The following is a 27,955-nucleotide window of genomic DNA, read 5'->3' as shown; positions in this document are numbered from 1 at the left end:
GTGTGTGTGTGTGTGTGTGTGTGTGTGGGTGTGTGTGTGTGTGTGTGTGTGTGTGTGTGTGTGTGTGTGTGTGCGTGTGTGTGTGGGTGGGGTGGGGAGGTCTGCATTGACAGGTTAAACTCAGTGATGAAAAAATGTTGGTATTTTAAGAACAAATGTTCGTAGCTTGAGCTGTAGCCTCAAACTGTCAGCTTTTGGACCGCTGACCTTCAGGACATCCTTTTCCTCTTGTACACAAGCTTCAAACCTAATGGAGTAGCCTAACCTATTAATGAAATATTCAAACACATAATCCAGATAGCATGCTTAAAAACATGTCCTTGTATTATCTAAGCAGGAGCTGTACTGAGTACAAAATTATATTAACATAAATTTTACAAGAAAGGGTTGAAAATTACATTCTGACTCTCTTGACATTTAGTTAGATGCATACCAAACGGAAAACAGGCTTTCTCATAAACATGCACAAATCTTGAATATTTAAAATTAGCTTTATTTCTCTCCAAGAGGCTGGTAGACAAAGCTTTTCTGTTTACTTTCAGCACTGCTGCCTTTTCAAGTGACGCTGTGCTGAAAAGAAAACTATAGCATCTGACTCACATTCATTGGTACTGTTTATTACTTCCCACACTGAAGCTAACATCCAGGAAAAGGGTCCCCAGCTCCAATCCTGGAGATATACTATCCATCAACTTCTGATGAGTCCCTTCTTTGTCACGTCCGAATCAAATTAATGACTCGTTACCGGGGCTCTGTGGAAATGAGTGGCTGAATGCTGATGAGGGAATTCATTCGACTTCACTGCAAACTGGACTTCTTATGGCTTTAACTCAACAATGTTTGTTTTTTCTCTAAGCAATTCTCAGTAGAGACTGGATTTGTGCAGTGACTGATTAGTAGTTGTCCTGTCAAAAGATCCTCCCAACCAAACTATGGATCTCTGCAGCCCCGTCAGAGTTGCCATGGGACTCTTGGTCTAAATCAGAGAAGACTGTTTGCTAACTTTTAAGACAGGGAAGAGGGTGGAGAGAAAAACGACTTGCAATGCCCCAAGACTGAGCATCAAACTTAGGACAACAGTGTCAAGGATTACTGCATAGCCTCTGCTTGGTGTGCCAGTCCTACCAATTAACACACTCAAAGCTTTAGCCCAGGGGTGGGCAACTCCAGGCCTCGAGGGCTGTTCTCCTGCAACTTTTAGATGTATCTCTACTTCAACACACCTGAGTCAAGTAATGAGGTAATTAGCAGGACTCTGCACTTAGGAGGTGATTCTGCGGTTGGATTCAAGTGCGTTGGATCAGGGAGACATCTAAGAGTTGCAGGACATCGGCCCTCGAGGACCAGGATTGCCCACCCCTGCTTTAGCCTCTTTGCTTCTCTGACCATGTAGGTTTGTAGTCGGTTAACAAATCCCATTTCCACACCACATGGAAACAACTATTATTTTTCTGCCAGTTGTACCCTGAAAGTAGTGAATTTTATTGCTTCACTGTATTGCAATCATTCATGCAATCACTGGGGAGTCGCAGTGCCCTGCTTGATGTTAAATATAGGATTAGTAGGTTATGCGCTCCAAAGTCCCTTCTCTATTGTCAAGACTCACTCTCGCCGGTGAATGTCTGGTTTGGTTCTAGCAAAGTTGAGTGTGTCTCTATTGTGAGCGGGCCACGGACATGCAGAAGGTTGATGCTCCAATGATATTTTGCACGTGTAACCCTTGGGCGGCCAGTTTCTCCGAAATCTCTTGGTGTATTTGTGAGTAGCGAATTGCCTCATCCAGTTGGCATTGTATGTGGTCTTCCACCACAATTACTAGGGGTTTGTACCTCAAAGTTTGACCATGTGATTATTGCTGCAAATGGAGATGAATCTGACAAGAGATGACTGGGGAAAAAGCCTGTTAAAATCTGTGAAGAAAGGGCTTGAATGAGACCACATTGGATTTTACGATTCTTTCAGATGACTTTTAGCATTTTGATTGTTCGATTGTTTGGTAAATGGGCTGTACTGTATGGCTCTCACCATCACCAGCAGGCTAGCCGAGTAAAGTGTCTTGGCAAAGGACTCAACAATAGAAATGGACGGAACCGGCAACCCACTGATTGCGTGATGAACTCCTGTCACTGTCGCCCTCATGGAGAATCTCGCCTTGTTCGCCTTTAATGCAAGAACCGCCAGTGGCTAGGAGTTTCTCCTCTGATGAATAATAGATAGAGATACAATAGTTCCCCTTGTCATCAAGGGACATGACTTATTTCTAAACCAGAACGCTAATGTTTTTGATGTTGCGACTGCTCTTTTTCTCCAACACCTACACCAGCAGCCAACAGCGAAGTACGTCCTGAAATAAACCCGTCATCAGGCTGATGAAGCACAGCAGTCAGGAGCGCGGCAAAAAGGTTGATTCCTGAATTAAATTCCACGACGTACTTGTTCTGAAGCCCCTTCTCTTCTGAGTGCAAGTGTGAAATGTGTTGTCACGACCCAATACATCCACATTAGCAAGTTATTTCATTAGCCGGAGCACACCTGTCAAGATTTTATCCCACGAAGCTACGACACATTTATTTCACCACTCAAGCTTTTCTGCGTGGGCAGGCGTCATGTCCCTCCACTTTGCTCAGACTAAAGTGACAAAGTTTTCCTCGTTGGCATTTCGCTTTGACGTTCGGCGCCAAACAAGCTGTTAAGTGGAGGAACAAGCTCGGGTTTTTTTTCCCTTTTCCTTTTTTTCTTTTTTCTCCCCCCCTTTCCATTGAGTGTGTGTGCCCTTCACCTCCTGTGCTGAAAATAAACCAGCGAACAGTGAGGCACGCTCAAGATTTTCATCGGAGCAGTGGTGTGAAAGAAAGACTTGAGGAAGAAGAAAAGCCGCCAGACATGCTATTCAGCTGTTTCAGTTGGTGGGGGAAAAAAAGTATATATACAACACTGTCCTAATAGAAAAATAAAGGAGAGTGAGTGGGTGTATTTGCACTTTTCTCTGCGTTCCTAGTTTGTGTGACGTAACAGAACGAGGTCAGAGATGGGTCATCGACGAAGCAATGGAGGTCAGGCAAACCGCAGCGGCTGATAGGTGGTGGAGCGGGGAGTGGGCACTGCACCCACAACTTTTAGTGTTTCTCTTGTTTTCCTGGAGCCAGGCATGCGTGCGATAATGAATGCAGGCTTTCGCACACAAACACACTCTCACGCAAAAATAAATGCTCCACTTGCTGAAGGCTTTAAATTGCTACTGGAGATTGGAGGCACAGTTTGTTACAGTATTATGTTGATCTATTAGTTCTATTAAAAAGAACACTGCATCTGACTTCATGTTAGAGGACTCTGGTAAATTAGCAGCTTTTATTGCTGCCCACGGGGGACGTTTCATTTAGCTCAACAATATTCTACCTACTGCTGTCAGTGCCTGAGGTGGTGTTTATGGGCAGCAATGGCAACAATATTAATATAAAGATAGAGACCACATGATGGTTTATTAATGAATACTTTAGCTGATGATTTTTTTTACAAGTTAAGTCTCAAAAACTACAATAAATGCATAATTTTCACAGTATAAGGCAAGCTTTGGTCAAAAAATAAAGCTTTGTAATGTTAAAGGGAAGGGCAAGATTTCAAAATTCAACGTTGCAACATTTGATGTAAAAGCTTTTCCTGCAGTGACATGTACTGCTGTGTAGGAAATTGCCTTTTATTCCTACTAATGCTAGTGGGAACATAATGGGTGTGTGACAACAGCTTTAGAAACAAATCAACTTGATATGCTAACATAACTCACAACAAGAAATGTTTTATTCAGCTGCGAGTTTAAACAGATGCAAAATGCGGGTAAAATACGGACGGGACGTCTTAAAACTGCTTCCAAGGATGTTCTCAGAAAGTGTTTGCGACGATAAAAAGCCATAAATTATCAGACTGCGAAGCATCTTGTAGCGTAAGTTAAACTAAAGACAGTATTTATGACTCATGAATACAACTTCTGGGCACATCAAATTACTAGTTATTTATCAGGGTGTTTTTAGATTTTCAGTGGAAGATCATTGCTTGCAAATTAACCAGTTAGCATATGATATTCTTACAAATAACATATGCTAACAATAGTTAGCATATGTTTCTCTTGTTTTCCTGCAGCCAGGCATGCATGCCATAATGAATGCGGACTTTCGCACACAAACACACTCTCACGCAAAAATAAATGCTCCACTTGCTGAAGGCTTTAATTGCTACTGGAGATTGGAGGCACAGTTTGTTACAGTATTGTGTTGTTATGTTAGCATAACATATGTTTAGAACAGTTAGCATATGTTATTTGCTAACTATATGCAAATAACATATACATATATGACCATATAATAATATATGGTCATATAAGTTGTACTCTTCAAAACTAAATTAGTGTGGTTGAATAACAAACCTTCCAGTGCATGTTCATTACCAGAGGAAGTCCTATGTGATTATCTAAGAAACAACACAACACCCACCGACACAAAACAAATAAGTAGATGCTCTGGGAATGGCAACTTATTGATCATTATGACACTTTAGAAAAACATTGAAGCCAAAATCTAGTCCCCTTCTTTCAAGGCAGAATTTAGCCTTCTCTCCATCTTTGTGTTTTTTTTTCTGTAAAGACCAAGGCAGCAAGGTTAGTTGAAGCTAACTTTTACGCCTCAGAACCATGCAGTGACATTCCCATATGGCTCACCTACGTTAGCCTAGCCAGCTTCATTATTTGAAAGTGGGCTGTAGCGACGACAGACCATTTTACTGATCAACTGATGTTAGATTTTGAGGCAAAATCACACTGGCACACTAACTTATAAACCTCATTTCTTGACATTAGTAGTTTCTCCAGGCGTCTGGGTCATTAAAATGGAACATAAGGCATCACATGCTCCCAGTGTGTGTTACTATTTTGAATAGGAGATATCCAATATTTATTTTACACACCTCTATAAAACCCTGTTCAGCTCCAACTTTGGTTCCATGATGTTGATTTCATCTGGTGAAAGAACCACTTGGGAGCAGCTAGTTTATATAGTAATAAAGTTAGGTTGGGTTAAACGTTACCTATGTAGTGGACTTCAGGTAACGCACATCTAGGCTACATTTTCAGGTATGTTAACTCGAATCTGGGGCACTCTAAGGTGTGTTTGTGTTTTGATTCTGATAGAGGTACTGTTGTTCATTTAGCCTTGATGTACCATGAAGAAATTATTGACTTAAACATTATACATACCTAATTTTGTACCTGAGTTAAAAATGTCAGATGTATAGTATCAAAGTTGTAATAGACCATATCTATGGCTTGTGCTGAGTATGCTAACAATAGCTTGCTAGCACTAGCATCATCTGTTAAATAATGTGATTTTCAGATGTGTTAAAAATCCACAAGCACAATAAATAGCTCCACGTTTCAACTGCTAAATAACTTTTGCCTTTAGAGCTGCCTTAAAACATGTAAAAGTTTTAACAATCTCATCATTCGTCTTTATGAGGGAATGAAGCTGTAACGTCATACTTCAACACCGTCGATTTTATTTCTCAGTTGTTAGCAGAAACCAACTAAATTAACAAAAAACAAAATCCTCACTGTCGACTGAGTGTAGGCGAAGACCTATCACAAAGTATAATTAGTAATAAATTGTCTCCCTAAATTAAGAATCAGTCTCTTGCATTGTGAGGCCTTCCCATCAGAAAGTCGTCAGATCACTGGCTGGCTCCTTTTCCCACTCCTGCTTCTCTTTGTCTGGTTGTAATTACAGATTTCAGCAGCCGCGGTTCCCCTGGTGCTCCGAGTCTCATCAGAGTCCTCGGTCACATTTCCTCGTCAAATTAGACTGGTGTGTGATTAGATCTGGTGGAGTGGCGCTAGCGCACTGGCTGTCAAAATTAGTCAGTATGGAGTCTGGCCTTCTCGACGTGCCCAGCTGTGTTGTTGCAACACAAAATACGTGTTTCGCCTCGTTTTAATGAGGGTTCGGCAGACGGGGAGAAACAGAACTGAGAATAAACGCCAGGATTTGTCCACAGCTCACGTTAGAACCATCAGGGGGTCTCATACAGATGCTCATGGTTTAAAATCTAAAGCAGAAAGACAAGCAGCTGCTCTCTGGTTGAATTGATCCTACTGCAAGAATAGGATCTTTTAACTCAGCAAGTATACAATGATCTAATAAACTCTATTTTGCAAGCTATATTATTTAAATTTTTTGTAACGGGATGCAGATTTATTTTGGCCAGCCAGGTCTGAGTTCATTGCATGATGCTGCTACACTGTATCCATAAGCTAACAGTTGTAGAGCTGAAGGCCATGCTGGTAGTCAGTCACACCAAAGATTTTAATCTCCATTTAAGCAAAATGCATGGCCTGCTGGACTTCATGTAGATTTAAAACTGGGTATTGAATATAACTTTTCATATACGTGTCTTGGCTGGTCAGGAGAATAAAAACACCAGGGGTGTTTTACAGAGGAGAATGAAAACAACTAATGTGGGAGTCACTGTCCATGCACACGCAGCTAGCATACACCTTTATTAGTTTAAGCAGAGACAAACCTTTCACTTATTGTTTCAGTTTTATAGTTGTTGAGTTTTGCTAACTCTGTTGCTGATCTAGACCATGGTAGGGTCTATGGCCAGAAAGTAAACAGGACATCAATAGATTTTAAGCCGATGAATTCTAGGAACAGAATAGATGTCATTTGTTGCATCGCATTACGGGCGGAGAACGTGAGGAGAGGAAACAGAACTGCTGCATAAAAAGTCTGAACCCACTTCAAAATAAGTACATGAATATAAACTCCTGACTGCTTGAAGCATTCTGAACAGGCGCTAACCAAAACTTCAACACGGACGTCAAACTCTAGTAAATGCGCTAAACTTTTTAAAAGTTAGCAAGAATGCTATAGCGCTAAGCAAAAAATTTGCTCCGCAATTAGCGCATTAGCTAGAGTCACTTTATAATGTGGTGACAGCAGAAGATTCAATCAGTTCGACAATTAATACAGAGTTGTCAAACCCATTTTCATTTTGGGCCATCTCAAAAATCTGAATGTTCTTAAAGGGCCGGTTGTGCCAGAATGTAGTGATAACACCAATTCAATTTTCAACTGCTATAATATCAAATAGCTGTTTGTTTCAGCATTCAGTGAGTGTTTCTTAAATTTAAATCATATCTTTTCACACTGATCAGTCCATCTAGGGTTTTGTGAATGTCTTTGTATTTTTTTGCAATCAAAATCATCGATTTTGTGGAGCTAATTTAGAAATATTTGTGATATATGTATGATGTTAAATGTGAGTTTATATTAATTGTGGTATCAATGACAGACATCAAGCAGGGCTGAGGCAGCAGTCACTAACCCAATGTTTCTGTCTAATTTTGAGGAAAATATGCAGTAAAATGTGGGAATCTATAGATTTTGTGTGAACTTTGAGTGAGTTTTGCAGATTTGTTGAAATACTGGAGGGAGTTTGGCCACATTTGGCTCTTGAATTTGACACATGTGAATCAATATAAACTACAGAGTACAGGTAACCATCACTAACCCAAGCATCTTTCATAACATCCACATCCCCACCACCATTGGACCACCGATAGACTCCAGGGTGTCCTAAAAATTCCAATCCTCAAATGTAGAAAACTAAACTGAATATGTTCAACCGAAACCTTCGCCCAAACACACACCCAACGAAAACCGACTGACTAAACAGTCAAAATGTTTGTGCAACTTTTGAATCTAAAAATATGTCTCTGAATATATAAAAATATTTTTGTTTCAATGTTAGAGTCTGCCCTTAGCTTTTGTTTCTTCAAACACAAAGGGATATATCATTACCTTCATCTAGAAGCCACACAGTAGGGCTATGTTTTAGAAACCCATTTAAAATGCCATCCATTGATTTGATCTCTTTAACTGTGCTCACTGTGTATCATTAATAGTCTACAGCAGGAAGCTGGCACCACTCTCAACAGAGCTCACCAGAGGCTGGCATTTATATAGTCGATATAAGTTGCTTAAACGGATGAGTCACTGTCATATTGGTGGTTTGGGGTTTGTTTTCTCGACCTCTGGCTGCATTACTCAACAAAAAACACTGGAGGTGTCTTAACAGAAAAATCCATAGACCGATGACTCGCTTTTGTTGGGCTGGATATGTAAATTTGTCAGTTTGCCTCTTGCCTGGAGCCAGTTTTAACCAAATGAAGCATCAGCTCTAAACTGTTTTACATCATTCTTAATTTGGCTAACTGGTTTTTAATAATAAACGTTGTTTCCGAGTCATCTTGTAAGTTACAGTAGCTGGGTTTCCACTGACTATATAATTGCGCAATCTGACATTTCAAAAATAAATTTGCTTGATAGAAACACACTAATTTCGAGAAGAAAAAAAACAACTCTTTTTTTTCAGCAAAATGCTTTGCTGGTAGGAAGAGGTGGGTTTCTTGTACATATAAAATCTGGTTTATTTAGCAAAATTCCAATAGAAAACACTTTTTTTGCATCACACAATCAACATCTGGACGTTGCCACTGGTACAAACTACAAAGAAGATGACGATGGGACGTGGTCGGAGGATGATGGCGCACCACGTTTTTAATGACTTATGTGACCAAACTTATTCACGTGTGATTTTTTGTTTCTTACTTAATGGAAACGACGCAATTTTTGTGAAACACTTGAGGAACATTGACAAGGTTTTGCGCACATTTGTAATGGAAAACACAACTACAGAACAAACCATTTGAAGTATTGAATGTCTTAGAGGGAAGTCATTACTATGATTATAGGCAAAAGAATGAGGATGTCAGCAGCTTGGTCTAAAAGTTATCACGACACTGAGTCTTCATCTTTGTTTCATAACCATGCGGACATAGCCAGCAGCAGCTGAGCTCTTCCACCCCCGACCGTCCTGCCAGTTTCCCTCACTGTGCAGCTTTAGCGCTTCATTTCCCAGACCACTTTTTCAATATGTCAGCATCATTTCCCAGGGAGTTTGACGAAGCAAATGATGCCACTGCGCAGCTCATTACAATGGGCCATGTACAGGAATTGGTCGGTTTGATTACAAACAAACGTTTCCATCTTCTAGTTTTGCTCTGTTTAGAAAATGGATGGCTAATCCTTAAAGACAAAAAGCACCAAGCGATTTCTACTTCCCAATTCTGTGGAACGTAAATATGATGGGACACACATGCCTCTTTTGTTTAGCCGTTCTTCAAAACGGGACAAAGGAAGAAATCTGACAGAGCCACCGGAGGGGAGGAAGTCGCACGTTTAGCTCGTTGAGCTACATCCAATGTCAATCAAATCCCACCAATGTCTTTTCTTTGTTAAGGATAGCCTGCTGGACGACTGTTAATGATTAACTTGTGTTGTAGAATGAAGCCAACCTTAAGAGTTATGCCATACCCAGAAAAAAAAGGTGACATAAAGCCCAGAAACAAGAATACTACAAAGAGATGACTAGATGGATTGAAGCTAACTGAAAATTACAATTACGTCTGAATCTAATTCAATACATTAAAAACTAAAAAGTACACAAAACCACAAAATGGTTTCAAACTGCAAAACCAAAAGTTTCAAGGATCATCTTTAGGACAAAGCAATATATTAGTGGTAACTGACCATCTACATATTCACAAGAGAGTTAAGTTTAATTACAAAGTGGACTGATTTAGTTGTCTCGGCTGACATTGTTTCACTATAGTAACAAAAATATTGTTTGGCTATAAAACACTAACCTCTGAGCGTGTTAATATCTGCTAATACAGTCATATTCAATAAATTAGAACATTGGTTCTGATGAGGCCTCAGATTGAAATTACTTTTTGAAAATAACCTTTAAGCAGATGAACATTTCATTAAGCTCACATTTTGTTATAATTGATGGGTTTTATTGGTCTGATGTAATATTCTAATCTTTAATGTTGCCTTTTCACTAGCTATGATCAGAAAATCATCATAATTAACAGAAATAAAGGCGTGGAAACATCAGTCTGTGAGTAAATAATCTATATTATGTGTTTCACTTAGAAATGTGCGCCATCTCTGAGGATCTATTCTCTTTTGTAAAATATGACATCATCTCCTGAACATAAGAGAACTGCTAACTTTCAAATATATAAACTATCCCTTTAATCTTTCAGCATAACTAGCGCTTTTACAAAATGCACTCCCATAATAACGCAACCAATTTTTATAGACCCCAACTTAGCTACAGTAACATCTGCTGTTCCTCAGCTTGGGACTCTTGCCAGCTCAGTTATAACTTACTTTTTACAGTGTAGATCCAATTTAACGCAACATGTTTAACCCCAAGGGGACAAGATAAATTATAAACTAGGGTTGACTCTAAGTTTTATCTCAGTCAGTATTCATGAAGGTAAAAAATAAACTATCTATTCAGTTGATCAGGGATGAATTAATTTGTTTGGCCCCATTATTCTTACACAATGTCATTATAAAACGTTGGTGCTGTCAGACATGTGGAGTCAAGGTTATCATCCCATAGCTGTATAAACACATTGTGAATGATGAATGAACAAAAAGGGGCCAAATGGACAGAAAAGATGGAATGGCAACATACTATGACACAATACGTATGTAAATTTTACGGTTGAGAGCTGTTCTTTGTTTACAGCAAGCTGTAACGAAAAAGTGTTGGAAAATAACAGAAATCTAGTAAAAACAACGCAACTGGTAAATTCTTTGAACACTTGGAAGTCACAATTATTTCCCATCAACTGCTGCTAGAAACTCTCTGCAAAAAAGTACAAATCTAACACCAAAGCCATCAGGTCCATACTGTGTTCATTTTACAGGAATTAGCCGTTTATATCTTTAAATGTTGCTGTATTCCAGTGCACACACAACAATGCATTTTTAAGACAGACAGTTGTGCATGAAGTACACAAGCATGAATCATACTTACATAATACTGGTAAGATATGCATAATCGATGCTGTGGTATATGAAATGCTAATTGATTATGTAAAAAAAAAAACAAATGTACGGCTTGTATTGATAACAAAGACTAAATGTTCCCAAAATAGAGATTTCACAGAAGTCAACAAGGAAAAAACTGAAGCAGTTCTAAGACTTGCCAAGATTTGCTTTAACGTTTAGTTTATGTAAAACACAGTAAAAAGAACACCTAAATCATGTAGGAAAGCCTGACTTTGAAAGTGTCTGCATATGAAGTCCACTGCTGAACAGCTAAGCTAACATTAGCATGTTTACTCCCTGCTGAGTGGATCCTTTATTTATTATTTTGGGCCACCGTAGTGGCCCAAAATAGCCAACAAGATGCAAAAGCCAAAATACAACAACAACAAAAAAAGCCAAACGGCAGTAATGCTAAAATGTAAGTAATGCTAAAACCGCATATAAATATAATCTTTTTTTTTTTTTTTTAAAGAAAACCACAAAAGTGAACCCTGGTCCGACTACAAACCTAGGTCTCAGTACGGTTGAACTGAACTCTTTCTCAATTTGAATACATTCGTGAATGACAAGCAGACCGGAAAGCAGGAAGTGAACTACAGTGCAGGGCATTCTGGGTAAATACAACCAAAAATAAACGCGAGTTTAGCGCTAGCAGGGGAAGTGGCTTGTGGTCTTTTACCAAAGAGAAAAGAGAAATCCTACAAGACTTTCTAAAATCTGATATCGCTCCATTTTTGTTCACATTTTTGCACTGTGTCTTCTTCAGAGGTTTTCATGTGATTTCCTTGAGTGGTTCTTGGTGCAGCGCCACCACAGGTGAGAAGGGGAACAAACTTTTCAAAGAGTTTTGTTTGTTTGACCCAGCTGAAAATATAACAAAAGTTGGAATTTTGGTCCACCAATCAAACCAAGTCTACCGGACTGAAAACCCTTATTTATCCACAATTTTTCCAGAAAATCCCTTTATTTGAAACAGTTTTATCGAGGGAGACTTGACCAAAAGCCACACCGGAGCAGAGCATAGCACAAAATGAATGTTTAAAAAAGTACACAGACCTGCAATTAAATCATTACAAAATTTACTCAAGTCCAAGCATTCACAATGATGCTCCTCTGTCTGAGAACCTGTGCTTTAGAAGCACTGCAGAGTATCAGCCTTTTCCTCTCTGCTGCCTTCGGTTCCAGCTGCAGTAACCTGATCAGGGAGCAGCTGTATTGGTACCTTGAGAGATTCTTCATGTTCCAGTCTTGTCTGCTTAGTTCAGCAATCTTACACCTGGTGTACAGCTTTGGTGCCTTATCAGTGAGGAGAGAGTCGCTGCGAGTGCAAATGTCCCCCTTAAATAATATCTGTGAACTGGTTGCCTCGTCCTACAGATTCCTCACACATACATGCACTTTCATTTCTGAGTCCAGGAGTGTTGACGTTATGCTGTGCTAATTCTGTTTCTTATGTTTGTGCCTGTATTTCATAGAGTACAAACATAAGCACAAACATATAAAGATTTTAGATAAGATTTTATTGCCAATTTCAGAAATTGTGGATTAATTGTGGGTTTTTTTTAAAATTTTCTTTATGTATGAAGAATTTTAGGGGGCATGTAAAATATGACTTTATTATTATTTTATTGTCAGAATGGGCCATGAATCTCTTCCGTGTTGAATTTGTATTGGAATCTAATATAATTTCCTTCACAATCGAAACACCCACAGATGGCTTTTATGGGGTAATGTTCAGTGGAGCAGATCAGAATGTAAAGAACTGCACAAATCTCTGTCAAGATATTTCAGCAGGTTCAGCAGCCTTTGGAGAAAAGATACGAGGAATCGCTGTTATAGTAAGCTCATCGCATTTATCCAGCTTGATGCTGTGGTAAGGAGATGACACAGGCTTCAGGCTTGATGATCATGATGCATTAAAAAGTGTACTTGAGGATAATATGTTTGCACTCCACTTCATTCTGTTAGAGAAATGGCAACAGAGAGTCTGCCAGTAGCATAAATAAACTGAATGTTAATGCCTCCCACCAACCATGTGCAAATCATGGCAAGGTGTCTTGTCTTTCTTGATGTTTTAGTCAAGAAAGATAGAGAAAAATGAAAAATAAAAACAAGAGAAATTCATGCAAAATCAACAGATACCAGCATTTTATCATGCTAGTGCTTAGTTGTTATTTTATTGCAAATTTTTTGCAAAAATGGCGAAAAGCATCAGGTTTAAGGGATGCTAACTCCAACCTGCAGGTGGCAGTAACTGTTTTAATACTGCCACTTACTCCACTGCTGCTTCACCCTTAGTTGGTGTCAAGTCGTAGTCTGTGATTGATGTGGTAGATAGACAAGTCACATTTAACGTCGCAAATATTGCAATTTTTTTTACAAATATGTCTAAATCATCATCACAAAATCTGTTTCTGGCAAAAAAAACAAAAACAAAAAGAAAATATATATATATACATATATTCACATATATACTGTATTTATACTGTATATAAATAATCACAAAATCCTGGAGGGACTGATCAGTGTTAAAGAATCTTCAATGTTACTTAATTTTAAGAAGTACTTAATGAATGTAGAGACTGTTATTTCTGAGTATTTTAACAGTTTCTTAATGGGTTGTATCAATACATAATTCTACAACCAGCCCTTTAAGAACATTGATAAACTTGATGTGGCCCGACATGAAAATGAGGTTGCCACCCCCCATCTAGATGGTCAAATATTTACTTGGATTAATCAGAAAATGGGTCAGCGTTCCGTCATTTGGATTCGGCATTCCAAGCTTAAAGAGTTTTCCTCAGCGTAGAGAGAATGTCCGCATATCGTAGCATGAGATTAAGTTATGTTATTTTTTTAGATTACTGCTGTGACATTTAAGTTTACTTTTTGTAGCATTGAAGTAAATGTGCTACTGAATTGTTCCATCTGTGCAACAAAATATGACAGCCTGGCTTAGCTGGGGAGCTAATGGTATAATGCTATCAAATGTATAAAAACACGACGTTGTGGCATGCGTATAAGTTTTAGTTAAAAATACGCATCTCACAATAACTAGCGTTATACTCTTACTTACTCTTATTTTTTTTTGTAGTTATTTATAACTACTGGCATTTAGCAGCACATCCAATGAGGAAGTAGTGAAACAGCAACTGTCTGGTGCAAAAGTAATAAGGTGTAAACATGATTTTAACCTTTAATAATTTTTAGAAATATTTTAGATCAGGCCATTCACTCCACTTTTGTCCTTCCTCCTGACTTTCATTTGCTTGGCTTTTATCCTTTTTACCAGTGGTAAGATAGTCACTACTCCCAGCTATTCCACAAAAACTAAGCTGTCATTTAAAAGCAAATTAGATTAGAATATAAGTAAAAGAACAGAGTTGAGCCTTGAAAATATTAGAATGCTTAAACATTCCTTTGACACAAGACCCCAAATTCTGACATACAAGAGTGTGGTATAATCAGACTCATTCAGTCACATTTTATTTAGCTTGGCTACATTCCCAAACACATCAGGTTTAATTTGTTCGCTACGCATGTGCCGGGAGAAATCACACGGAGCAGCACGTATTTCTCCGTCTCTTCGTATGAGCGTCTCTGTCAGTCGTGTTTGACTTGGACGTGCATGAAATGCATTTCTGCTAAGCGATGAGTCGTCGTAGCAGGCCTGCTGCATTTTCCGCTTTTTTTTGCAGCGCAACAGTAGAAAGGAGACGAGCAAAGTGCCACCCACAGCACCACGGGATCAGATGAAATGTTTGGCTGGAGAAAGAACACCTTCTGCCAGGAGCTGAGTGAACATGGACCGCTGGGATTTCATGCTTTGTGTGTAAAACAGACGGCAGGCATGAGGTAAACCCAGAAATCCTCGCATGCCGTGCGAACACCTGCTGACTTAAAGGTTGCAATCAGGCCATCTTAACCCTGCGAAGGCATTTCTGCATTCATAACATATGCGGTCTGGAAGGTTGCGTGTGCACATTTGTGTTTAGTTTCATCAATCAGAGATGGAAAAATACCTGTCTCCTATTTGTATGGAGCTGGGCACCTTTAAATCCAGTCTGCTCCACTGAACACTGCAGGGCTTACATAAGAACAATAAAATACTGCGTCGTTCTCAAAACAGCGAAGTTCATCACTAAATCTTTAACTGCAGCTCAAAAGTTAGAAAATATTTTACAGTTTATTCAAATTTGGATGTTGTTCCTGTGAGATTTCCCCCATAAAAACCCCATTTTTTAAGCAAAGTGGCAGCTCAGTTTCTTCTGGTTTCCTTGTTTCCACTCTTTAAATGCTCCATATAACTTTAATATCAGAATAAGATAAACTGAGTAGATACGAAACACACTTTAACAGATTTTATTTATTAGTCAGAAAAAGAACCATATAGATCTTATTGTTAATATAAATATAAATCAAAGTGTGCAAAGTAAAAAAAATATTGCTTGTGTTTTGCTGTCAATGAGATGCTAAATTTGGAGATTATTAACTCGAACATTGCACCCACCATTATTGTAAATTTAGGTATGATTCAGTAGGCTCCAAAAGGAATGAAGAAGACCGTTCATTCAAAGTACTTTATTGATGGTGCTATTGCTCAAAGAAAACTGAAGTTGAGTCAAAGTGCATGCTTTTGAACGACGTTTTAAATACTGCAAAAGTCCTTCACTGCACAAAACTTTTAGCCACATTTTTGCAATATGAAATCAGCTACAAATTGAATTTCAGCATGTAATTTTTGAGTTGTTTCATATGCAGTGAAATACTAAGGGATCCATTCACTCTACTTTTCTAGAAGAATTTATCTCCTATTTAACAACAAAAGATATCGCATTAGGGCATGAAGTTATGTAAATGTTTGTTCATTCATCATTAGTTGTATATTGTTTTTTGAAATCTGAAGCAATCCTGTGATTGCATAATCAAAATACATGCAAAGAATTTACTGTTTCTTCAATTCTACCTAAATTATACATAATGCTTCTGAATACTAGTCAGACTTGGTGTCACTCAAAAGCTACAAACCCAAAATTAGAAATAACTTTTAGAATGTACATCTCAAACTGTATCTATTTTATTAAATCATATGTAGAATATATGTAAGCCTAAAATGTATTTTTATTGCACAATCTAGCTTAGAGTTAATATTATTTCATAGATGTGTTCCAGAAAAGTAAAGTCTCGTCTCATTACTCGTGTGAAAGTAACCCCAGAGAGGACAGGCACATGGACTCAGTGGCGCTTTAAGTTTGTTGCATAAATGTAATTTAAGGCTGGGGGCAGCTTGCTTTGAATTCATTTTCACTCTTTAGAGAAAATAAAAAAGTAATTAGGAAAAACATTATATTCTAAAAGTGTCATTTCTAATACAGACTAAGAAAATCTTCTCCATCTTAGTGTTGGAGTTCATTCATTTTTGTCTCTGTGCACCAGTCAGGCTCCTTTACCAGTTTCAGGACCCGACCAGAACCCCTCAGTGTAAATTACCTTGAGAAATAATGAGATTTGGTTATATATAAAAAACAAGCTTTAATGCCGAAAAATGATCAAATGTTACAAGCCAAACATGTCATACAAATGGAACAGATACAGAGTGATATCCACACTTAGCTCACTGACACCAAGTGAGGCAAAGATTGTAGTGCGAGTTTAGCTTTTTATTCTTCTCTGCAATCCGTACCCTCCCAAAAGGGTGGTCTAATCAGTTTCAGTCTGTTTATGTATGACTGGCGGCAGCTACACATAAACATGGTTATGCAAGCTGCAGCGTGTGCGTGTAAGCAGATAAAAGAGGATAAAAGTGATAGAGGAAACCCAGAATCCATAACATTAAGTTCTATTTGACTATACGATTGTAGTATCAGTTTGTTTGTCACTGGAGAGAGATGCAAACAAAAAAGCCTCCTTACTGGTGCAACATATGGTGACCGTTAGCTTAATCAAGTATTTAGGAAGAAGAAGGCAAGTAAAAAATTGGGGTTTGATTAAAATAAGTGACTTTTTTTTTTTTTACTTCAGCTGGAGTTGCATAATAGCTCCAGCAATGTCTTATAATTGCAACATTATAAGACTATGGAGATAAACGTTGGCCTTTTCCGATGGGGATCCACAGCCAAATCTGCCAGAGCTACATTAAAAACTATCATTTATACTGACCTATTGAGTTGTTTTGAAGCTACAAGACAGCAACTGTAAAGATTAACTGATATTTTCTTACCCTACACAGATGGTGCAAAAAACAGGGCACTGGGCAGATCGGATCCATTGCTAAAACACACACACCATGTGTAGACGTTCTAGCCTTCGATGCGGTTGTCTTGGGTTTGATTCCCAGTCTTAGGTAATTTCTTGTCTTTGAGGGCCACAAGTGCCAAGTTTTCTTTTCAAAAGATATAAAAACCAGATGGAGACAAAAGTTAACCAAATACAACACAGCAGTATTTCATAACACAGTTATAAAAGAGAGTTATTAGACTTCCCAGGAATGGACATTGTAGATGAGTCCCCCCCAAAAGTTAGATTGTTTAAAACAAAACACGAAAAAAGCCAAAAACAGCTATCAGAATTTTCAGAATCAATCTCATAATGCCCACTTCACACGGCAAGATTTTTAAATTGTCGTCTGCTTTTCAAAATCAGAGAAACCATAGATGGCGCTAAAAATCATAGGCATAACAGCTTTAGTCATACACAACACAGTCGGTTTGAGTTCAATCCCCAACGTTGAAATGGAAAATCTCGCAAAACCTCTTGAGACCAAACGTGAGTCCAGAGTAAACAAACATGGCCGACTGGGAAGAACCAATGGCGATAGATTGTGGTTAAAAGAGACATAAAAATCTTACCATGTGAACAAGGCAGAAATGTGCACTTTGAAAAAGACTGAAGAAGTATGAGTTTCTTGCAAGTATTACCACTAGAAACCATCTTGTTCAAAAAACAGCAGCAAAGCACGACTTCTAGAAGGATTTGTTTGGACAAGTCACCTCATAGTACAAGCACATTTGTCTAAAAATAATAAAACATCAGCAAAAATACCTCATACCAACTGTCAGGGGAATAATGACTTGGGGTTGGTATTCAGTCAGGGGACTTTGGCACTTGGCTGCAGTTGACAATGAAATCAAATAACAGATTAACTCTATTATAAATCATGGTGATTTATAGTGCAAGTCATCAGTAATAGCTACTAAACTCTTCCTAAAAATCGTGTCGCTTCCTATCTCTTTGTCCACCACCTAAACTTTCTGATCACCTGTCCAGAAATCAGGTAAACAGAATAGCATCTCTCGATCCCTTTGTCATTTATCATCTTATCTGACAAGTGACAAGTTCTCTCAGAACCAACATGGTATCCGTCTTCATCTGTAGGCCCTCAGCAGAGTGAAGCCCTGAAGGAGAGACACTTTAAACGGAGTGACCAGACTGCTCTGAGTAGCAAAGCGGCAGCTGAAACACAAACCTGGAGGCAGGCTCCAGCCAGTCCTTATCTCCAACACCCCTGAGACTGAGCATTTCCATGCTGCAGCAGCAGCACTTCATTAAACATTCATCGGGTCTTGGAGCAAGCTCTACGGAAGCTTTAAGCTGCCCACACACAGCATGTGCCAGCTACACACTTTTCTTCGCTCTCTCCACTTTTCCTGACTCTTTCTTTCCTGCTTATATCCAGCTACATTTAGGGTCATTGAAATTTAGCTATAAGCCGAGTTCAATTCATTTATAGTTGCGTCTTCTGTGTTTGACTTGCTGATAACTGTCTGGAGAGTCCCGTAGGCAAGGGAGGAAACACACACCTATTTTCACACTGCAAACTGTTGGAGTAGACGAACTTGAATAATCTATGTGGGAATGAACAAAACGTTAATTTCCTGCTCAACCTGTCAGTTCAGGCGAACGGCCACGTGTCGGTAGTTTTGCAGTAGCGATGGTTTCTCTCCATTTTTTGATATTAGTTGAAATGGTATGTGTTCCTAAGTCTGCTTGGTCATGATACCGATTGTTCCCCAACATTGGTGGTTTGTGCATGAATGGTGTCCTGCACATACACAGTATACTGTATATACAGCTCTGGAAAACATCAAGAGACCACTTAATGATCAATTTCTCTGATTTTAGTGTTTATATGCATGTTTGCATAAAATGAACATTGTTTTTTTATTCTGCGAACTGCTGACATGTCCAAGCAAAAATTTAGTATTTCTTTGCAGAAAATGAGAAATGGTTAAAATAACGAAAAAGATGCAGTGCTTTCAGACCTCAAATAATGCAAAGAAAACAAGTTCATGTACATTTAGAAAGAACAATACTAATGTTCGAACTCAGGAAGCGTTTAGAGATCAATATTTGGTGGCATAACCATGAGGTTTCCAATGGGGTTCAGTAAAGTGGTCTCTTCATTTTTTCCAGAGCTATATACATCTTTTTTTTTACCATGCTGACTTGGTGCTCTTGGTGGCCCCCTGGTGGTATGGTGGCCCTTAGCAGCTGCTTAACTCGCATATGCCTTAGGTCAGCTCTGGGTAAAACATCTGTTTGTTCGAGTTTATTTTGGAGTCGAGAAAGCATGTCACACTTTTCTGACTATTATCTATAAATAATATATATATATATAAATTTATTTTTTCTTCCATCTTACACATTGTGTTGGTCTATCACAGGAAATCCGATAACAACACATAATGCAATGTCATAATGTGGAAAACCTTCTAGAAATACCTTTACAAAGCATTTTACAAATCACTCATAGAGTAGTCCTGCACGGAAACAAGCATGAAGCTTCCCCTTCGTTTACCATGTCAACAGGTAGTATTTATTTATTTTTTGCTGAAAGCATGTCATTACAAGGCAGATAACACGTGAAAGACGGATGCGAAGAGACAAAGACACAGAGGGTCCGTTAATGAGAGGGTGGGATCTGTGGTGGGTCGCTCGGGTTGGATGTTCGGCATGCGGCGGCCAGATAAGAGCAGCGACAGCCGAAAGACACCGGTGTCATCTCCCTCTCATGAGTGATGGCCGTGGGAGGCGAGCAGGGAAGAATAGAGTGAGAACGAAGGCTGGAGACGGGAGATGGTGTGGCACATGGCCTGTTACCATGGCAATGAGCTCCTCGTCGACCTGCCGAACGTAATTTAGCAGGTTTTTCCTCTGGTTCTGACATTAAGATTCCTCTCCCTTCACTTCCGCCGCCTCTGCCTCACGCGCGCCGCGAAGTGGGTTTATCCAAGCGTATAATAGTGGCGATACCTCAAGATCTGCTGTTTGCTTGAACGCTGACACGGGAGATAATGCTTAGTCACGGCGCTCATTTATATTCACACTGCTGTAACTTATGCTCCGGAGATCCCGGGCTGTTGGGAGGAACACGTTTCGCTGCTGTTAAAAACGTGCTGACACGAATCCCGTTGCATAATGTGGCTTGATGAGCCTGTGGCTGGGACTTATGGCGGTGAAAAATTGATGCTGATGTTGGGGAGATGAAAGACAACTACAGCTAGTGAACGACAGGCAGAGAGAGAAAGTACATGCAGAACGGCAGACTATAAAGCAAAGTTGCAGAAAAAGTATAGCCTTGAATCCTCCAGTCTTGTCAAATCACGTATCTATGTCTGGCAGGAAAAAAAACAACAAAAAAACGTCAATCAGTTAAACATTTCTGGTTCTTTCACCTAGCGAGTAAACACGCCTGTTAATTTATCATTTAGAAAATTGAAAAAGGCATTAACTTTGCCTTGGTCCAAACTTTAGACACAATCCTTTCCGTCTGACTGATCAGTGCAGCGTCTTGACATGAACACACGATTTATCGAGTGATAAGCAGTTGGTTCAATAAACACAGCAAGTGTTCAAATGATTAACTATCCGGTGATGCAGGATTTTACCAAGGTGTTTCCTCAGCTTTTCTATCCGTGACACAAATAACAAATACAGGAAGAGTTTTTCATCGTCAACTGAATGTCTCGGCCAAAAATCATGGTTTCACTCTCCATTTAAAGAGTGCTCAAGTACTTGACAAATGCAAGTTTATGAACCAGCATAATGGTGAAATTTGTATCAGTTTGATGGCACAAATGTACAAATAGCATAAAGACTTCTCCTGCTGGATGCATTTTGTAGACTGATCTTAATTTGCAGAGGACCAAAACACAAGCATGAGATAAGCAGGATCATAAGCAGGATCATGAAAAGTTTTTTAAAAAAATCTTTCCAACTTTAAAGATGTCAGTCATTTGAAACAACTAGTGCATAAAATATTTAAATCCAACTATGCTTTTGAGATTGTAGCATTTTAAAAGTTGTTATGTTTATGTAGCTCCAGATTATTTAAGAAATACCAAAAATAATTTCAATAAAACACATTTCAATGAGTTTTTTCCCCCAGTTACATAGATCAATCCATGAGATGTCAATGACTGGGGGAAACATTGATTTTCATGCATCTTTTTTTTATTGTTTTTATTTTGGATTGTCATATTACAAGCAAAACCAACATTAACTTTGCCTTGGTCCAAATTTTAGACACAATCCTTTCCGTCTATTTTTGTGTATTTTCAACAGGTAGTATTTATTTATTGTTTTGCTGAAAGCATGTCATAACAGGGCAGATAACACGTGAAAGATGGATGCGAAGAGACAAAGACACAGAGGGTCCGTTAATGAGAGGGTATGACTTTTGTCTCTTGACAAAAAATCTATTTTTGTCAGAGACCAAAACATTGTGCAAAACATAACAGATGTAAAAATTAGAGTTGGCTCATAAGATAGTTGTGTTAATGGCAGCTCTATTTCAAACTTTGCCCAAGGTTGACATTGTAGCATGACATTCGCTTTTTTTCAGCCTCTTTATCACCTTTCCCAAAATATTTTTTCATAAGTTCAGTCAAACCTTTAAGTTTCCTCTTCTCTTTTTTCTGCGCACCAGACTTTACTCAAACAGCATAAAAGACTTTAAAGTCAGAAGCTGCATCAGCTTCCATTTCTGTGTTAGAAATGGTTTGGCAATTCAAAGAAACTAGGCAGAAAATAAAAACAAAAAGGTTTGATGTAACACAATTCTTACACATTTTTCCACAAATTATTCGTGCTGTAGACATCAGTTAGAGCAACTCTCTTAAAATGTTACTATGGGTGTTTTGTACATCCTCAAAACAGATGGAAATCTGCTGTCAGAAAACCATACTAGGACCTTGATTAGACTGTAAAGGTTCTGGTTGATTTTTAATGGTAGTTGTATGAGCTTAAGACTCAAAACACACCGTTTAAGTCCGACTTTCCACACACTGGTCAGATTTTTGCCTGACGCACAGGCTACGACTCGATCGTACATCAACATGAGAGTATGTACTGAAAACCCTGCCTGCACAAACACAAGCCGGTCTGACAGTAAACTCAAAGTTTCTACAACAAGATCACAGTTTCACTCTTTCATTTGTTTCTGTTCTTCTAAGCTTATATCAAGGGAAAGTACACAACTTTTTGGCAAGTAAAATGTTTTAAGTTAGTATTTTCTCCCAAAGCAGATGCGTTTTACTTTGCCAATGTGACTCACTTTGTGTTTCACTCATGACATTCCCATCAAATTGCTTCATCGACCCAAAGAAAACAGACATCAGGTCGATCTTGGTAAGATAGTCGGAGGAGCATCTGCAGAGAATCGGTGGTGGTCAATGGCTTTAATGTTTTTGAATTGCTGGTACATCATCCAACCCAGTTTTCAGTCGGATTGGACGCTGAGACAGATCCAGTGTGAAGGGGCCTTAGACCCTACTTTAAAAATGTATGTCTTCCTCATAAGAGGTTATATCTTAAAAAAAAAAAAATTCCACTCAACTATTAGTGGGTGTACATCTCGCTGTGGCAATTTACATTTATACACACATACATGCCAGCTTTTGCAGAAGCTTTACCCTGTACACCTGCGCGCTGCTTTGCTTCTCTGCTTCCCATCACCATGTGGCCTTTTGCCACTGCGAGCGCTGAGGCAGAGAGAAATATTGACGGGCTCTGTGTGGCACATGTAGGCGAGGTCAACTAAAGACCAGCCGAGTTTTACATGCAGGCTCATTCCTGCAGGAAATGTCAGAAAGAGTCCCCTGGGAAACAAGAATATAGAAGAAACAGAACATTTTCTATGGTTTCCTAAACTCTGTCATGACAGATTTATTGCACCAAACGTGTGTAAAAAAACAAACAAAGAAAAAGAAGTAGGTTAAGTTTGAGAGAGGAAGCAAACAGTTCAAATTAATTTATATCCAAAGCAAGAATTTGGAAAATCAATTGTTGGTTCACACTAGTGGTGGGAGAAATTGACTTTTTGGTGCTACAGTGATAACAATAAAAATTATCAAAAATAAACCATCATTGCTTCTTTATTAGCTAACTGTACGGCTGCGACTGCATGGCACAGCATTACAGTCGCAAACACAAATATTGTTCTTGAAAAACATTCCCATTTGAAATGGGATTCATCATACTGGATAATTAAAGAGGTGTGATTTATCTCATTAATCAGCATTTAATCATATTTTAAAGAAAACATTATATCTTGACGCTCTCATGAAACAAAAAGTGGAGAAAGTAGTAAAGATAACATTTCCGATTTTTTTTTTTTTTTTTACGTTAATTGGAATTTTTCGAGCTAATGCCACGTCGCTATTTTTATAATGATAAGAAATTTTTCACGATAATGGATAAACAAAGAGATAAAATGTCCAACCCTAGTTTGTACTAAGTAAATGACAAAAATGAAACATTGTTCCTTACTCTCTGTGTAGGCTTTTAGGTGAAAGCATTTATCATCTGAGGTCTGTTATCTGAGGTTCGGCCTGTTGGTAACCATCTTTGTAGGAACTCTACGTGCAGAACACGTGGAAGCCCTGAAGGCGTGTGCTTCTGCAACAACACAGAACTAATGTGGGCGGCATACGTAAAGGTTCTTCATTATGCATACGCAACCTTGTGCAAAACAGAGAGAAAGGGAAATATTCGGTGTTTGACTATGGTAACGTTCTGTCCTCAGTTTGACTGGGTGAGGGGACAGAGCGGAGTCAAAATGAGAGAGAAGCAAGGGAGAGGCTGCCGGTACGCACAATCGCAAACATTTAATAGATTCATGCTATTTGTTTTTGCTGCATTGCAGCAGAAGTTCCCTCATGATCTACTCTCTGGAAAGGAGGGAGAGTTCAAGAAAAAAAAAAAAACGTGGCAGTCTAAAGAGTGATTTAACTCCTGGAATTAAAGAGGTTTTATTCTCACATGGTAAAGACTGAACTGGATTTACCGTTTTGCTCCTACTTCTGCTTGAATATAAATATTGATGAGATGTTCTTCTTAGTTCCTTCCATTTTTAATTTGCGGTGGACAAAAAAAAAAAAAAGAGTCTCATAACCGCACATCTTTATCTTCCATAGACTCTTTATCATAAATCCACTGAAACTCTGTTTTAATTCATTGAAAGCACTAGTACCTCACACATTCCAAGGGATTTCTATGTCTTCATCCAGACCAAGGCAGCATATTAGTCCTCTGCACTAACACAGGCATCCATCCAAAAACCATTCATCTAATCTGGGAGAATTTCTGTCTGCTTCTTGGTGATTTACAAAGATTTTTCCAACACTACTCTCTCCCTGCGCGGTAAATCAGCTGTCTCCTGGACAGTTGCGAGTGAACAAGTGTGATGTTGGGTCAGTGTATCAACAAAACCTCAGGAGGACTTCAAATACTTTTGTGCTGTCTGATAATGTGGCTGTGGTTCTTCTTTACATTTTGTTCAAGGTGGAAGCCGGTGTTGAAACCTTCCTTTCTGGTATGGAACCAGGATAGCCCTTCCTTCCTGTGTGTTGGTGAAAACAAGAGCAGCATCCAAAGATACTATGTCAGAACCGCAATCCCTTTGCAAGGCACTGACATTCTTGGCAGCTTTCAAAGAGCTCTTCAAAGCACACTTCATCTTCAGGGTCGGCTATCCCTCCACAACTCATCCAAATCATAATTTCTAACATTGACGTTGGTGTTGCCAAGGAAAGTCCCACTGTCGAGGAGCTAAGAAGGAGATTTCTTAACAGCACTTGAGGTGATACGTTTCCTTGTCTGTAAAGCACGCTACGAAAGTTCAGCATTGCTTTATCAGCGTTCACACCAGTTCTTTCTAATCTGCTTTAATCGAAGTTCAGTTTGTTTGTCTAGAAAGTTTGGTTCATTTGGGGAAGTATGAATGCTGAACTGAACTCTGATGCGGACCAAAAAAGCAAACTCTGGTCCTCCAAAAAGCCGAGGTCTCGGTTTGGCTGAAGTGAACTCAGGTGCAGTTCGAATGCCAAATGGACTAGAGACTGCTCCAAAAATAGGAAGCAAACTACACCCCAAAACATTTTGACACAGCAAAGATTGCATTATGCGATACTCAAATGTTTGTCGTGGTTGCCTGACTTTCCTTTCTTCCACTTGTCAAACCAGTTCCAGATTGCTTAGTAAATCCCACACATTTGATAAATGATTTTGTAACAGAATAATCGATGTTATTCATTTAAACTGCAGCCTTCAGATTTCATGCTCCGGCCGACCAGCATACATCCGTCATCTGTACATTTCTAAAGACCTGGGGCGTCTGAGGCTGTTTGGCCGAGACCGCCGCGCAATACCAAGATCAATGATTGGCGAGGTGAGAGAGAGCACTGAATCACGGGGGCTCGTGTGGAATGAGAATTCGTCCGTGGGATCAATGGGCTATAAACAGTTTCGGTGACAACGCCGTCAGCTTCCCTCGGCTCCACAAATAAAATAAATACACCCAATTAAGTACCAGGAGGAACGCTGACTCAGAGTCGCTCAGCAAAACAAATTAAAACCGAGCAACAGATAATGTTTGGAGCAGCTCTGAACAAATCAAACGTTACTGATCAAAATCAATACTGGCGTGCTGCTGAGCGCAGTGCTTCCTAATTGTGTCACCTCAGCTGCTCTAACGGTTTAACAATTCTGGATTTAGCTGTAATTTTAGTGTATGATCATTTAATGCACCTGCTCACACATTAGATTAATCCAAGCTTTGCTTTAAGCAAAGTTCCAGTACTTAAAACCTATGATTAAACGCATGCCCTGGGTCTCTCACCTGAGTTCTGCAGCCAGCTGTTGGTGATCTGCTTCCATCACTCCTGAACCGATTTGAGCGTGATCCACTGGCGTCCTCTCTGTAGCCGGTTGATCATTCCCAGCGCACCTCCATGAACCGTTGGCGGTTTGGCGGTGTGCGTGCGCCGGTTCCGAAGAACTGGTCATGTCCGGTGTCTGGGCTGACCTACCCGTGGAGTGCATCTGCGTAGCTGCAGTCCTGTCTGCGCGGCAGGGGTCTGATGTCTCCATCCCACCTTCTTGGTTTGTTATGGCGGCACCTGGACGCTCGCCGTCACGATTCCTACCACCTCTAGGAATCTTGATAATAAAACCTTTGAATCGTGATAATGAGAACTTTTCCTTGTGGAGTAGAAATAGTTCTCTGATTTTCTGTAAACTTACCAGGTAGATCAGCAGTGGTTGCAGAGGATGGAGACGGACCTAAGATGGAGGAAATACAGACATATTTATGATTTACTCTGATTAAATGCATTTCTCTTAGGCGTAATTCCTATAGCTAAAAATGAAATGTATACTAGGTGAGTGTTTCTCTCACCTGATGCATCGTCCACCGCTGAGCCAGAGAATTTTATCAGCTTCTGGAGACATTTTACATAACTTAATAGTTTATGTAAAAATAATGTTTGTTTTAGCCACATAAATGATCGAGCTCAGCAGCAAACAACAATATTTCCAACTACAGTTCAGAGTAGCTCATTGATTACTGTAGCAGCCATGTAGCTTGATGTAAAAACATTTTTGCTAGAAAATGTCAAGATTTAATTAATTAACGTTTTCAGACGTTAGCAAAGACGTCGTTTTGAAGCTCGGAAATATGCAGGTCCGACCACGAGAATAAACTCATTTAAAGTCAAAACTCAGTTTCACACAAATACAAACACGCCTGCACAAATGTTTGGCTGGTGAACTGGACCCTGCAAAGTCGCTATCAGGCTAGTTTTCTATTAGCAGCCCCACAAAACATTTTGATAAACATTACATTACCAACAGACATGCAGACATACATTTATCTTACTTTTTTCCTCTTCTTTCTCTTTCTTTTCTCTATCCCTGTTCTTATCTGAAACATTATTTTTGCCTACTTATCTCCCACCGTTGCTTTCGACGGCGGCTCACAGTATCGGTGAAGCGCGACCTATCGCGGCCACCAGGGGGCCCCCAAGAGCAATTTAGTTTTTCTTTCTGCACGTATAGAGAATCATTTGTACTTGATCAAATATATATTTTTGTGTAAAAAAAAAAGTCACAAGCTTATAATAAAATTGTTTTTGTCAATATAATCATATAGAAATCATTACAAAACTGCAAAAATAAAAAATTCCACTAAGCGGGTCCTAGTTTATAGTTTACCTGTGTCTTGGACCGGTCCTGAACTGAAGTTAGGATAGTTACTTGATAGTGTTGTACAAAATAGCTCTGTGTACTTGGAAAATGCATAAAGCTGCCCTTTTTATAAGGATTTAGTTTAAAAAGCTTTTGGCTACTCATGAGGAAAAAGTCCACATATCATACGCCAGACAAGAGGTGTGTGCCTGGCATCCCTTTTAGGTCAACCTTTCACAGAGCTCGGCAAAAGAAACAACAACAAAAAAACAATCCTAGATCTGATCAGAAAGAGAGAAGCTACTGATGTGCCGTCTATTTTTGACTGCAGTCTTCTTCTCCAAAGCATCACACTGCGAGTGCACTAAGCCACGGCCCTACAACAGAATAAGCGTTATTTGATTGCCTCAGCCATCAAATATTTGATAATGCGGTCTCGGAAAGCCGGCAGCAGTCACATCTACTCAGAAAAAGCATCCGTTTTCCGTTCAGTACATTCCCAGTTGTAACGCAGGGTCAGGTTTCAGAAGAAAAGG

The 27,955-nt window shown here is 39.2% G+C and overlaps 1 long non-coding RNA gene across 1 annotated transcript in view; it reads left to right on the top strand.

Annotated features, from left to right (window-relative positions):
- The first annotated feature begins 14,519 nt into the window (after window positions 1–14,519).
- LOC114159043 (uncharacterized) overlaps window positions 14,520–27,955 on the top strand; it is a 25,331-nt gene continuing 11,895 nt past the window's right edge. The window contains exon 1 of the long non-coding RNA XR_003598529.1: window positions 14,520–14,810. This is a non-coding gene — a long non-coding RNA (uncharacterized LOC114159043). The remainder of the gene's footprint in view (window positions 14,811–27,955) is intronic.

Source organism: Xiphophorus couchianus, chromosome 15 (assembly GCF_001444195.1).
Source record: "Xiphophorus couchianus chromosome 15, X_couchianus-1.0, whole genome shotgun sequence".
Lineage (NCBI taxonomy): Eukaryota > Metazoa > Chordata > Actinopteri > Cyprinodontiformes > Poeciliidae > Xiphophorus > Xiphophorus couchianus.
This window is presented reverse-complemented; position numbering and strand designations above follow the sequence as displayed.